The following is a 13343-nucleotide window of genomic DNA, read 5'->3' as shown; positions in this document are numbered from 1 at the left end:
TGTGTGTTTCAACGTACATGTGACTAATAAGGAAATCTTATCCTTCCTTAGATATGGGGCCCAAAACTGCTCACAATACTGCAAGTATGGTCTGACCAACGCCTTATAAAGCCTCAGCATTACATCCTTGCTTTTATATTCTTGTCTTCTCAAAATGAATGCTAACATTGCATTTGCCTTCCTTACTACCAACTCAACCTGCAAGTTAACCTTTAGGGAATCCTGCGCTAGGACTCCCAAGTCCCTTTGCATCTCCGATTTCTGAATTTTCTCCCTGTTTAGAAAATAGTCTACACCTTTATTCCTTCTACCAAAGTGCATGACCATACACATCTCGACGGGCCAGATGCTCCTATTTCTTATGTTTTTATGTAATAGGGTTGTATTAGTGGGAGATTTTAATTTCCCCGGCATTGACTGGGCCACCCAGAGTGTTTAGTGCCTGGACAGGGTGGAATTTTTGAAATATGTCACAGAGTCATAGAGTACTACAGCACAGAAACAGGCCTTCACCCATGTAGTCCATGCCGATCTGATGTTCTGCGTAGTCCCATCTACCTGCACCCAGACCATATCCCTCCAAACCCCTCCCATCCATGTACCTATCCAAACTTGTCTTATATGTTACTATTGAACCCGCATCTACCACTTCTGCTGGCAGCTCGTTCCACACTTGCACCACCCTCTGAGTGATATATTTCATCTTTCACCCTGACCATACACACCTCTACGCTGTAAGATCCCCTCTCATCCTTCTGAATTCCAGTGAGTATAGTCCCAGGGTGACTCAATCTCTCCTCAGGCTAACCCCCTCATCTCTGGAATCAACCTGGTGAACCTCCTCTGCACCACCTCCAAAGCCAGTTCATCTTTTCTCAAGTAAGGAGACCAGAACTGCATGCAGTACTCCAGGTGCAGCCTCACCAGTACCCTGTACAGTTGCAGCATAACCTCCCTGCTCTTAAATTCAATCCCTCTAGCAATGAAGGCCAACATTCCATTTGCCTTCTTGATAATCTGCTGCACTTACAAACCAACCTTTTGCGATTCATGCACAAGCACTCCCCCAAGTCCCTCTGCACAACAGCATGCTACAATCTTTCACCATTTAAATAATAATCTGATCTTCTATTTTTCCTTCCAAAGTGAATGACCTCGCATTTACCAACATTGTGCTCATCTGCCAGACCCTTGCCCACTCACTTAACCTATCTATATCTCTCTACTGAATCTCTGCATCCTCTGCACAATTTGCTTTTCCACTTAATTTAGTGTCATCAGCAAACTTAGATACGCTACACTCAGTCCCCTCTTCCAAATCATTAATGTATATCGTGAACAGTTGCAGACCCAGCACCGACCCCTGCAGCACCCCACTCACCACTGATTGCCAACCAGAGAAACACCCATTTATCCCAACTCTCTGCCTTGTATTGGTTAACCAATCCTCTATCCATGCTAATGCATTACCACCAACTCCATACATCCTTATCTTACGGATGTCTTTTGTGCAACACCTTATAGAATGCCTTCTGGAAATCGAAGTATACAACATCCACCCGTTCCCCTCTATCCACTCTGCTCACTATATCCTCAAAAAACTCCAGTAAGCTTGTCAAACAGGACTTGCTCTTCCTGAACCCATGCTGTGTCTGCCTGATGGAACCACTTCTATTCAGATGTCTTGCTATTTCTTCCTTAATGGTAGCTTCAAGCATTTTCCCAACTACAGACGTTAAGCTAACTGGCCTATAGTTACCTGCCTTTTGCCTACATCCTTTAAACAGTGGCGTGACATTCGCTGTCTTCCAATCTGCCAGAACCCACCCAGAGTCCAGAGAATTTTGGTAAATTATCACAAACGCCTCTACTCTAACTTCCACCATTTCTTTCAGTACCCTGGGATGCATCCCATCTGTTTCAGGGGACTTGTCTACCTTTAGGCCCACTAGGTTGCTCATCACTACTTCTTCAGAGACAGTGATTGTATCGAGGTCCTCACCTCCCATCGCATCCATGTTACATGTGTCCTCCACCATGAAGACCGACACAAAATAGTCCTTCAAGGCCTCAGCCATTTCCACATTACCCAATATTAATTTCCTCTTCTCATCTTCCAAGGGACCTACATTCACTTTAGCCACTCTTTTCCACTTTATATAGTTATGAAAACTTTTATTATGTTTTTATATTTTGTGCTAGTTTACTTTCATAATCTATCTTTCCTTGTTGCTTGCTTAGTCGTTCTTTGTTGTTTTTTAAAGTTTTCCCAATCTTCCAGTTTCCCACCACTCTTGGCGACTTTGTATGCATGAGCTTTCAGCTTGATGCCTTCTCTTATTTCCTTAAGTTATTCAAGGCTGGCTCTCCCCACCCTTACCGTTCTTGCTTTTAACTGGAACATACTTTGTTGAGCACTGTGAAAAATCTTTGATAGTCTTCCACTGTTCCTCAACTGTCCTACCATGTAGCCTGTGTTTCCAGTCTGCGCTAGACAACTCCTCCTTCATCCCGTGTAACCTTCCTTGTTTAAGGCATAATACACTAGTTTTAGATAAAACTAATGCACCATCTATTTTGTATGAGGAATTCAATCATGCTATTTTCACTCTTTCCAAGAGGATCCCTAACTACAAGATCATTAATTTTACCTATGTCATTGTACAGGACCAGATCTAAAGATAGATTTTCCCTTGTAGGTTCATTAACATGCTGTTCAAGAAAGCTATCATGGATGCATTCTATGAAGTCCTCAACATTGGTATTGGTTTATTATTGTCACTTGTACTGAGATACAGTGAAAAGCTTGTCTTACAAACCAATCATACAGGTCAATTCATTACACAGTGCAGTTACATTGAGTTAGTACCGAGTGCATTGATGTAATACAGGTAAAAACAATAGTACAGAGTAAAGTGTCACAGCTACAGAGAAAGTGCAGTTCAATAAGGTGCAAGGTCACAACAAGGTAGATTGTGTGGTCATAGTCCATTTCATTGTATAAAGGAACCATTCAATAGTCTTATCACAGTGGGGTAGAAGCTGTCCTCAGGTGGTCTGTGTCCTCAGGCTCCTGTGTCTTCTACCCAATGGAAGAGGAGAGAAGTGAGAATGTCCCGTGTGGGTGGGGTCTTTGATTATGCTGGCTGCTACACCAAGACAACGAGAGGTAAAGACAGAGTCCAAGGAGGGGAGGCTGGTGTTCATGATGCGATGGGTTGTGTCCACAACTCTCTGCAGTTTCTTGCGGTCCTGAGCAGAGCTGTTGCCGTACCAAGCCATGATACATCCAGATAGGATGCTTTCTATGGTGCATCAGTAAAAGTTGGTGAGAGTCAAAGGGGACAAACCAAATTTCTTTATCCTGGTGAGGCTAAGAAGACCTTAAAGGCGCTGGTGAGCTTTCTTGGCCATGGCATCTACGTGACTTGACCAAGACAGGCTGTTGGTGATGTTCATTCCCAGGAACTTGAAGCTGCCATTCCTCTTGACCTCAGCACCATTGATGTAGACAGGTGCATGTACACCGCCCCCTTTCCTGAAGTCAATGACCAGTTCTTTTGTTTTGTTGACATTGAGGGAAAGGTTTTTGTCATGACACCATTCCACTAAGCTCTCTATCTCCTTCCTGTACTCCAACTCATCGTTGTTTGAGATACGGCCTACAACGGTGGTATGATCTGCAAACTTGTAGATGGAGTAGGAGCAGAATCTGGCCATGCAGTCATGAGTGTATAGGGAGTAGAGTAGAGGACTGAGGATGCAGCCTTGTGGGGCACCAGTGTTGAGAATAATCGTGCCAGAGGTATTGCTGCCTATCCTCACTGATTGCGGTCTGTTTGTTAGAAAGTCAAGGATCCAGTTACAGAGGGAGGAGTTGAGTCCTAGGTCTCGGAGTTTGGTGACAAGCCTGCTTGGAATTATTGCATTGAAGGCAGAGCTGTAGTCAATAAACAATAGTCTAACGTATGTGTCTTTACTGTCCAGATGCTCCAGAGCTGAGTGTAGGGCCAGGGAGATGGCATCCGCTGTAGACCTGTTTCACCAATAGGCAAATTGCAATGGGTCCAGGTTGTCTGGGAGGCTGGAGTTGATACGTGCCATGACCAACTTCTCAAAGCACTTCATGATGGTGGATGTCAGAGCCACTGGTCGGTAGTCATTGAGGCTTGTTACCTTGCTTTTCTTTGGTACTGGGATGATAGTGGTCTTCTTAAAACAGGAGGGAACCTGAGATTGAAGCAGGGAGAGGTTGAATATCTCTGCCAGCTGATCAGCACAAGATCTGAGCATGCGGCCGGGGACACCTGAGCCAGATGCTTTCCTCGTGTTCACTCTCCGGAAGACTGATCTTACATCCTCCACTGTGATCACAGGTTCAGCTGCATTGGAGGCTGTCAGGGTGGATGGTGACAATCCACTTCCCTTCTGTTCAAAACGTGCATAGAATGCGTTAAGTCCATCAGGAAGGGATGTGCTGTTGTTAGCTATGCAGCCCAACTTCATCTTGTAGCCTGTTATGGCACGTAAGCCCTGCCATAGCTGACAGCTGGTCAGAGACTCTATTTTGAGTTGGTATTGCCTCTTGGCATCCCTGATAGCTTTCTGAAGGTCATACCTCGATTTCATGTACAGATCAGGATCACCAGATTTGTGTGCAGCAGTCCTCTCCTTCAGTAGGGGGTGGATCTCCCAGTTCATCCATGGTTTCCTGTTTGGGAACACCCATATTGTCTTCTTTGGTACACAGCCCTTCACACACTTGCTGATAAAGTCTGTGTTGGTAGTGGCATTCTCATCAAAGCTGGCAGCTGAGTGTTTGAACGTGGACCAGACCACTGTCTCAAAGCAATCACGTAGGAGCTCATCTGCTTCCTCAGACTAGCGCTGCACGAATCTACATACCGGATCTTCCCGTTTCAGTTTCTGTTTGTATGCAGGGAGAAGGAGCACAGCCTGGTGGTCTGATTTCCCAAAGTGAGGACAAGGGGTGGCTCAGAAGGCATCTTTATTGGTTGTATAGCAGTGGTCAAGGGTGTTGGCGCCTCTGGTGGAGCAGGAGATGTGCTGATAGTAACACACTCGAGGTTGGCCTGATTGAAATCCCCTGCGATGATGAAGAGGGCCGCAGGGTATCCTGTTTCAAGGTTGTTGATCACGGAGCATAAATCATTGAGTGCAGGCTTCATGTCCTTCTGTGGTGGGATGTAGACTGCCAGCAGGATAGCTGAAGCGAACTCCCTTGGCAGATAGAATGGTTGACACTTCACCGTTAGATATTCCAGGCTGGGTGAGCAGGACTGCCTCGACCAACTTGATTCGCCCAATCCACGTGGAAGTTGCCCATGACAACTGCCGTTCCATTCTCACGTGCATCAAATATTTCTTGGTTTATTGCCTGTGCCACTTTTATTATTTGGTGGCCTATAGACAACTCCCACCAGTAATTGTTTTTCCCTTTACTGTTCCTAATCTCTACCCAGATTGACTCGACATTCTGTTCCTTAGATCTTATATTGTCTTTCACTATTGCCTTGATCTCATCCTTACTTAAGAGCACTACCCCATTTCCCTTACCTTCCTGCCTATTCATAGAACCATACAGCACAAAACAGGCCCTTCGGGCCACCATGTTGTGCCATCCATCAAACCACCCTCACACTATCTAACCCTTTCCTCCCGCGTATCCCTCTATCTCACATTCCTCCATGTGCCTATTCAACAAACACTTGAACCTGTCCAATGTATCTGCCTCCACCACCACCCCAGGCAGTGCATTCCATCCACCAACCACACTCTGGGTGAAAAACCTCCCCCTGACATGTCCCCTGAACCTCCTACCCATAACCTTAAAGCCATGCCCTCTCGTCTTGAGCATTGGTGCCTTGGAAAGGAGGCGCTGGCTGTCTACTCTATCTATTCCTCTCAATATTTTATATACCTCTATCATGTCTCCTCCCATCCTCCTCCTTTCCAGTGAATAAAGCCCTAGCACCTTAAGCCTGTGCTCATATTCCATACTCTCTAATCCAGGCAGCATCCTGGTAAATCTCCTCTGCACCCTCTTCAACACCTCCACATCCTTCCTATAATGCGGCGACCAAAACTGAACACGGTACTCTAAGTGTGGTCTAACTAGAGTTTTGTAAAGCTGCATCATCACTTCGTGGCTCTTAAACTCAATCCCACGATTTATGAAAGCTGACATCCCATAGGCCTTCTTAACTGCTCTATCCACCTATGAGGCAACTTTCAGTGAACTGTGAATTTGAACCGCTATATCCCTCTGCTCCTCTACACTGCCAAGTACCTTGCCATTTACCTTGTACTCTGCCCTGGAGTTTGTCCTTCCAAAGTATAGCACCTCACACTTCTCCGGATTGAACTCCATCTGCCACTTGCCAGCCCAGCTCTGCATCCTATCAATATCCCTCTGTAAATTCCAACAGCCCTCCACACTATCCACAACACCGCTGATCTTAGTGTCGTCCGCAAACTTACTAACCCAGCCTTCCATCCCCTCATCTAAGTTGTCTATAAATATCACAAGAAGTAGAGGTCCCAGAACCGATCCCTGCGGGACACCACTAGTCACTGCCCTCCAATCTGAGGGCACTGCCTCCACCACAACCCTCTGTCTTCTACAGGCAAGCCAATTCCTAATCCACACAGCCAAGCTTCCCTGGATCCCTTGGCCTCTGACCTTCTGAAGAAGCCTACCATGAGGAACCTTATCAAACACCTTACTAAAATCCATATAGACCACATCCACTGCACAACCCTCATCAATCTTCCTCGTCACCTCCTCAAAGAACTCTATCAGGCTTGTGAGGCAAGATCTTCCCTTCACAAAGCCGTGCTGGCTGTCCCTAATCAGTCCATGATTTTCCAGGTGTTCATAGATCCTATCCCTTAGAATCCTTTCTAACAGCTTACCCACCACAGATGTAAGGCTCACCAGTCTGTAATTCCCTGGACTATCCCTACTACCTTTTTTGAACAAAGGGACAACATTCACCACCCTCCAATCCTCTGGCACCATCCCTGTGGACAACGAGGACTCAAAGATCCTTACCAGCGGTTCAACAATCTCCTCCCTCGCCTCTCGAAGCAGGCTGGGGAAAATCCCGTCAGGACCCAGAGATTTATCTGTCTTGGTATTATTTAACAACCTCAACACATACTCTCTCTTGATACCTACAATCTCGAGAACATTACCCTTACCAGCATTCCCTTCCATATCATCAAGACCCCTCTCCTCGGTGAATACCAAAGAGAAGTATTCATTGAGAACTTCTCCCACTTCTGCCACCTCCAGGCACATTCTCCCACCTTTGTCTTTAATCGGACCTACCTTTACCCCAGCCATCCTCCTACCCTTCACGTACATGAAAAAAGCCTTGGGATTTTCCTTAACCCTACTAGCCAACGCCTTTTCATGTCCCCTTCTAGCTCTCCTCAGCCCTTTCTTAAGTTCCTTACTCGCTACTCTATATTCCTCACGGGCCCTGTCTGAACCTTGCTGCTTATACCTTATGTATGCTACCACCTTCTCCCTAACTAGTCGTTCTACCTCTCTCGTCACCCATGGTTCCTTCACCCTGCCATTCCTTCTCTGCCTCACTGGGACATATTTCTCCCTAACATACTGCATGAGATCCCTGAACATCGACCACATCTCCATGGTACATTTTCCTTCAAAAAGGACATCCCACTTTACACTCCCAAGTTCTCTCCTTATAGCCTCATAGTTCACCCTTCCCCAATTAAATATCTTCTTGTCCTCTCTGCACCTGTCCCTGTCCATGACAATTTTAAAGGTTATGGAGCAATGGTCACTGTCCCCCAAATGCTCACCCACCAATAGATCCTTCACCTGTCCCAGTTCATTTCCTAAAACTAGATCTAGCATGGCATTCCCTCTAGTCGGCCTGTCGACATACTGCGTCAGGAATCCCTCCTGGACACATTTAACAAATTCCGTCCCATCTAAACCTTTGGCACGAAGCAGGTTCCAGTCTATATTTGGGAAGTTGAAGTCTCCCATTATAACAACCCTGTTATTTTAGCTTCTCTCTAAACACGGCCTGCCAATCTGCTCCTCTATATCTCTACTGCTACCAGGGGGCCTATAGAATACTCCTAGTAGAGTAACTGCTCCTTTCTTGTTCCTTACTTCCACCCATACGGACTCTAGAGATGATCCTTCTACAACATCCATCCTTTCCACAGCCGTAACAGTGTCCCTGACCAGCATCGCCACCCCCCCTCCTCTTCTCCCCCCTTCCCTATCCCTCTTAAAACACCAAAAACCAGGAATATTCAATATCCACTCCTGCCCTGACGTCAGCCACATCTCAGTAATAGCCACAATATCATAGTCCCCCATACTTATCCAAGCCCTCAGTTCATCTCCCTTATTCCTGACATTTCTTTCATTTAAGTAAACACACTTCAGTCCATCTACCTTACTACTTTTATAGCCTGTATTCTGCTTCTCCTTCCCCAAAGCCTCTCTACCTGTTTGATCTAACTTTTCCCCATCCCTTTCTTCCTCTGACCTACTCCTCCAGTTCTCTTCCCCCTCACAAACTAGTTTAAACCCTCCTGAACCACCCTAGCAAACTTAGCTGCAAGGATATTGGCCCCCTTCTGGTTCGGGTGTAACCCATCCTCTCTCTACAGGTCCCACCTTCCCAAGAAGAGATCCCAATGATCCAGAAATCTAAAACCCTCCCTCCAGCACCAACTTCTCAGCCACGCATTTATCTGCCACTTCCTCCTGTTCCTGCCTTCACTATCGCATGGCACCAGCAGCAATCCCGAGATTGCTACCCTTGAGATCCTGTTCCTCAGTCTTCTGCCTAGCTCCCTGAACTCGCTCTTCAGGACCTCATCCCCCTTCCTACCTATGTCGTTGGTGCCAACATGGACCACAACTTCTGGCTGCTCTCCCTCCCGCTCAAGAATCCTGTGGACCCGATCAGTGACATCCCGGACCCTGGCACCTGGGAGGCAACATACCATCCGGGATTCATGCTCACTGCCACAGAACCTCCTATCTGTTTCCCTGACTATCGAGTCTCCTATCACTACCACATGTCTCTTTCCCACCCTTCCTTTCTGAGCAGCAGTACCAGTCCCAGTGCCAGAGGCCTGGTCACTGCAGCTAGGCCCCTGCAGGTCATCCCCCTCAACAGCCTCCAAGGCGGAACACCTGTTACTGAGGAGAACAGCCTCCGGGGTTCCCTGCTCTGTCTGCCTGCCTGACTTCTTCTTCCTCTTCCCTCCCCTGACAGTCACCATTCTATGTGCATCCTGAACCTCAGATGTACCTGCTCTAAGGGGGGTGACTGCCTCCTGATGGACCGTGTCTACATAACTCTCTCATCCTTATGCTGCGCAGTGTTTGTAGCTGCGACTCCAGCTCATCAACTCTGAGCCAAAGTTCCTCCAGCCTCAAGCACTTACTGCAGATGTGGCCATCATGGACCGCAGCAAGGTCCATGAGTTCCCACATCAAACAGCTGCAGCATATGACCATGTCCTCCATGTGACGACCTTGTTTTTTACCGCCTAGTTAATCCCACCTACAAATCTATAATAGACAACAGGTGAACCTTAACTTTACCTACTTACCAACTACTTATCCTCCTTGCCCCTTCATGCCGAAGCCCCTTGAGCCAAAGCCCGACCACTCTGCTGCCTCTCACTCAGCTGCCTGCTCCGACGCTGCCCGCTCGATAGGCTGTTTGCTGTGCAGTCCAGCTCCCACTCAACTAGTTGGAAAAAACTTTTAAAACACTTACTAAAGAAAGTTATAAAAATCTAACCCTTACACTTAAAACCCTAACAAAAACTAACCTTTACACTTGAAACCCTAAATAAAAGTGACAAACAGAAAAAATTTAGCTGCTCCGAAGTCCTCCGAACCGAAGCCCTCGAGTCCTCCGAAGAATTTTTCTCTCTGCTTTTTTAAGCTGCCTGTGCCGCGCCTGTGCAGTCCAGCCCCCACTTGACTAGTTAGAAAAAACTTTTAAAACACTTACTAAAGAAAGTTATAAAAATCTAACCCTTACACTTAAAACCCTAACAAAAACTAACCCTTACACTTAAAACCCTAATAAAAGTGATAAACAGAAAAAACTTAGCTGCTCCGAAGTCCTCCGAACCGAAGCCCTCGAGTCCTCCGAAGATTTTTTTCTCTCTCCTCTTTTAAGCTGCCCGCCCCACGCCTGCGCAGTCCAGCCCCCACTCGACTAGTTAGAAAAAACTTTTAAAACACTTACTAAAGAAAGTTACTATCCTCCTGTATTACCTGATATCCTTGGATATTTAATTCCCACTCATCTCCGCCCTGCAACCACGTTTCTGTAATGGCCACTAAATTATACCCCTTTGTACTGATTTGTGCCACAAGTTCACTAACCTTGTTTCGAATACTATGGGCATTCTTAACTATGAGCAATTTCCCTACATCTGCTCCTCAAGTTCCCACTGACTACTGGGGGGTCTACAACACAGTCCCACTAGTCCCTCCCTTCTTGTTTCTAAGTTCTATCCATATGGTCTCACTGGATAATCCCCCAAGAATACCATCTCTAAGCACTGCTGTTACATCCTTCCTTATTAAAAAGGCAACATCCCCTCCTCACTTACCTGTACCTGTAACATCTGTAACCTGGAACAGTGAGCTGCCAGTCCTGCCCTTCTCAGCCATGGTGATAACATCCCAGTCCCCAGAGCCAATCCACAATCCAGAGTTCGTCCACCTTACCTGTTAAAGCTTGTGCACTGAAATAAATGCAGTTTAACTGAGTATTCTTTTCCCTCCCTATCTTAATTACTAAATTTGCTTTCCCATGACTTGCTCCTGCTCAGAGTCCCAACCCCTTGCCAATCTAGTTTCAAACCTCTCGTGTAGCACCAACAAATATCCCTGCAAGGATATTGGTCCCTCTCCGGTTCAAGTGCAACCTGTTTTACACAAGTGGAATCTTCCTGCCCACAGTTTAGGGCCATATCTCAAGGACCATGTCTACCTCGAAATCTACCGAAGTATGGTCACTGTTCCCAAAGGGTTCCTCCAGACACCAATCACATGCCTATTGTCATTCCCTCTGATAAGGTCAAGTACAGCCCCTTTCCTTCTGGGTCTCTCTACATAATGCTTCAGAAAACCCTCTTGAATGCATTTTATGAATTCTTCTGGATCTAAGGTTCTGTGTTCTAAGCCCTTTGCACTAAAGCAATCCCATACAGTATTGGAAAAGTTAAAAACATCTGCTGCAGCACAAATAAACATATGAATTTGGAGCAGGAGTAGGCAACACTGTCCCTCGAGCCTGTGCTGCCATTTAATAAGATCACAGGTGATCTGAATGTCTCCTCAACTCAACGTTCCCATCAACTTGCGGTCAGCTTCACCCCATGTATTAATCTGCTTCTGCCTTAGAACTATTCACAGACTCAGTTTAGGGGCAATGAGAGAAGGACAATAGATGCAGATACTGCCAATGGTGTTTATATCTGTAACTGGATTGCAGAAGAGAACTGGTACTGGTGTGATAGGATGATCTTCTCTGCTGAAAGACTCAGTTATTTCCAAAACATGGATAATCTTATTCAATGGCAGCAAATGACTTGAGGAGCTAAATTATCCTCTGCTGCTTCTGTCTTCCTCTGATACAAGAGCTAGGAGTTGACTGTGGACTTGAGGAAGGGGAAGTCAGGAGAACACACACCAGTCTTCATTGAGCAGTCAGCAGTGGAAGGGATGAGCAGCTTCAAGTTCCTGAGTGTCAACATCTCAGAGGATCGATCTTGGGCCCAACACATTGATGCAATCATGAAGAAGGCACGCCAGCGGCTCTACTTCATTAGGAGTTTGAGGAGATTTGGTCCATCACCAAAGACTTGCAAATCTCTACAGACGTAAGGTGGAGAGCATTCTGACCAGTTGCATCACTGCCTGGTATGGTGGCTTCAATGTGCAGGATCAAAAGAGGCTGCAGAGGGTTGTAGACTCAGCCAGCACCATCATGGGCACAGCCCTCCCCGTCATCGAGGACATCTTCAAGAGGCAGTACCTTAAGAAGGCAGCATCCATCATTAAGGACCTTCACCACCTGGGACATGCCCTCTTCACTTTACTACCATCAGGGAGGAGGTACAGGAGCCTGAAGACCTACACTCAACTTTTCAGGAACAGCGTCTTCCCTTCTGACATCAGATTTCTGAACGGTCCATGAACCCATGAACACTACCTCATTATTCCCTTTTTGCACTAATTCATTTTTGTAACATAGTCATTTCTTGCACTGTACTGCTGCCACAAAACAACAAATTTCACAACATATGTCGGTGATAATAAACCTGATTCTGAATTCTGATTCTATATCTGTTCGATGTGCAATGCCCTTATCCTTCCAACAGATGGTGATACTGCCTCAGCCTGCTGTAGTATTCAGTGTTGGTCCCATGAGGTTTTGAGGCCGTGCATTGGGAGGACACAGAGTGGCAGAAGGAGTAGTTCCCCTCACAAACTACCAACCCACCTGCTGTCCCATTAGTACCATTTGCCCTATCAATGCAGGTCTGTGGTTCTCATATTGGCCTCATTAACCACATCAGAACCAGAGCGGAAGTAAGTCTTCCTTGATGTCAAGAGACTGGCCAAGAAGGTGTGGAGACTAACTGATTGGCCTAAAACAAGTGCATCCAAACCATGGCCTAAGGAGACCATTGGTTTGGTATGCCGACAGCCTTGTGCAGGATAGAATAAGCCCCTCTATCTGCATTCTCTTGCATTGTGGAGATTTAAGTGTAGTGAGCTCAGGAGAGGGCCAAGCCTAGTTGGAGTGAGTAAATAAGGGGCCCCTATACCCTTAGTTTAATCTGAACCTGTCCAGGTGGGGTAAAACTGGTCAAGGCTCTCAATGTCCTTTTTATTGTACCTACAAATAGTATCCTCCCTATACGCTTACAAAACATGGACCATTTCAAAGCACTGGAGGGATGTCACCAATACTGTCCACACAAAATCATCCAAATCCACTGGCAAGATAAGCAAACCAGCTCTCCAGGCTAACACCACTTGTATTGATTAATTATATTCAGCCAGCTCTGATGGACAAGTCACATGGTATCATAAAGGGGAGGCACGGCAGTGTAACAGTTAGCGTAACGCTGTTACAGCGCCAGCGACCCAGGTTCAATACCGGCCACTATAAGGAGTTTGTACGTTCTCCCTGTGTCTGCGTGGGTTTCCTCCAGGTGCTCCAGTTTCCTACTGTATTCCAAAGACGTACAGGTTAGGAAGTTGTGGGCATGTTATGTTGGCG

Source organism: Pristis pectinata, chromosome 5 (genome assembly GCF_009764475.1).
Source record: "Pristis pectinata isolate sPriPec2 chromosome 5, sPriPec2.1.pri, whole genome shotgun sequence".
NCBI classification, from domain to species: Eukaryota; Metazoa; Chordata; class Chondrichthyes; order Rhinopristiformes; family Pristidae; genus Pristis; species Pristis pectinata.
This window is presented reverse-complemented; position numbering follows the sequence as displayed.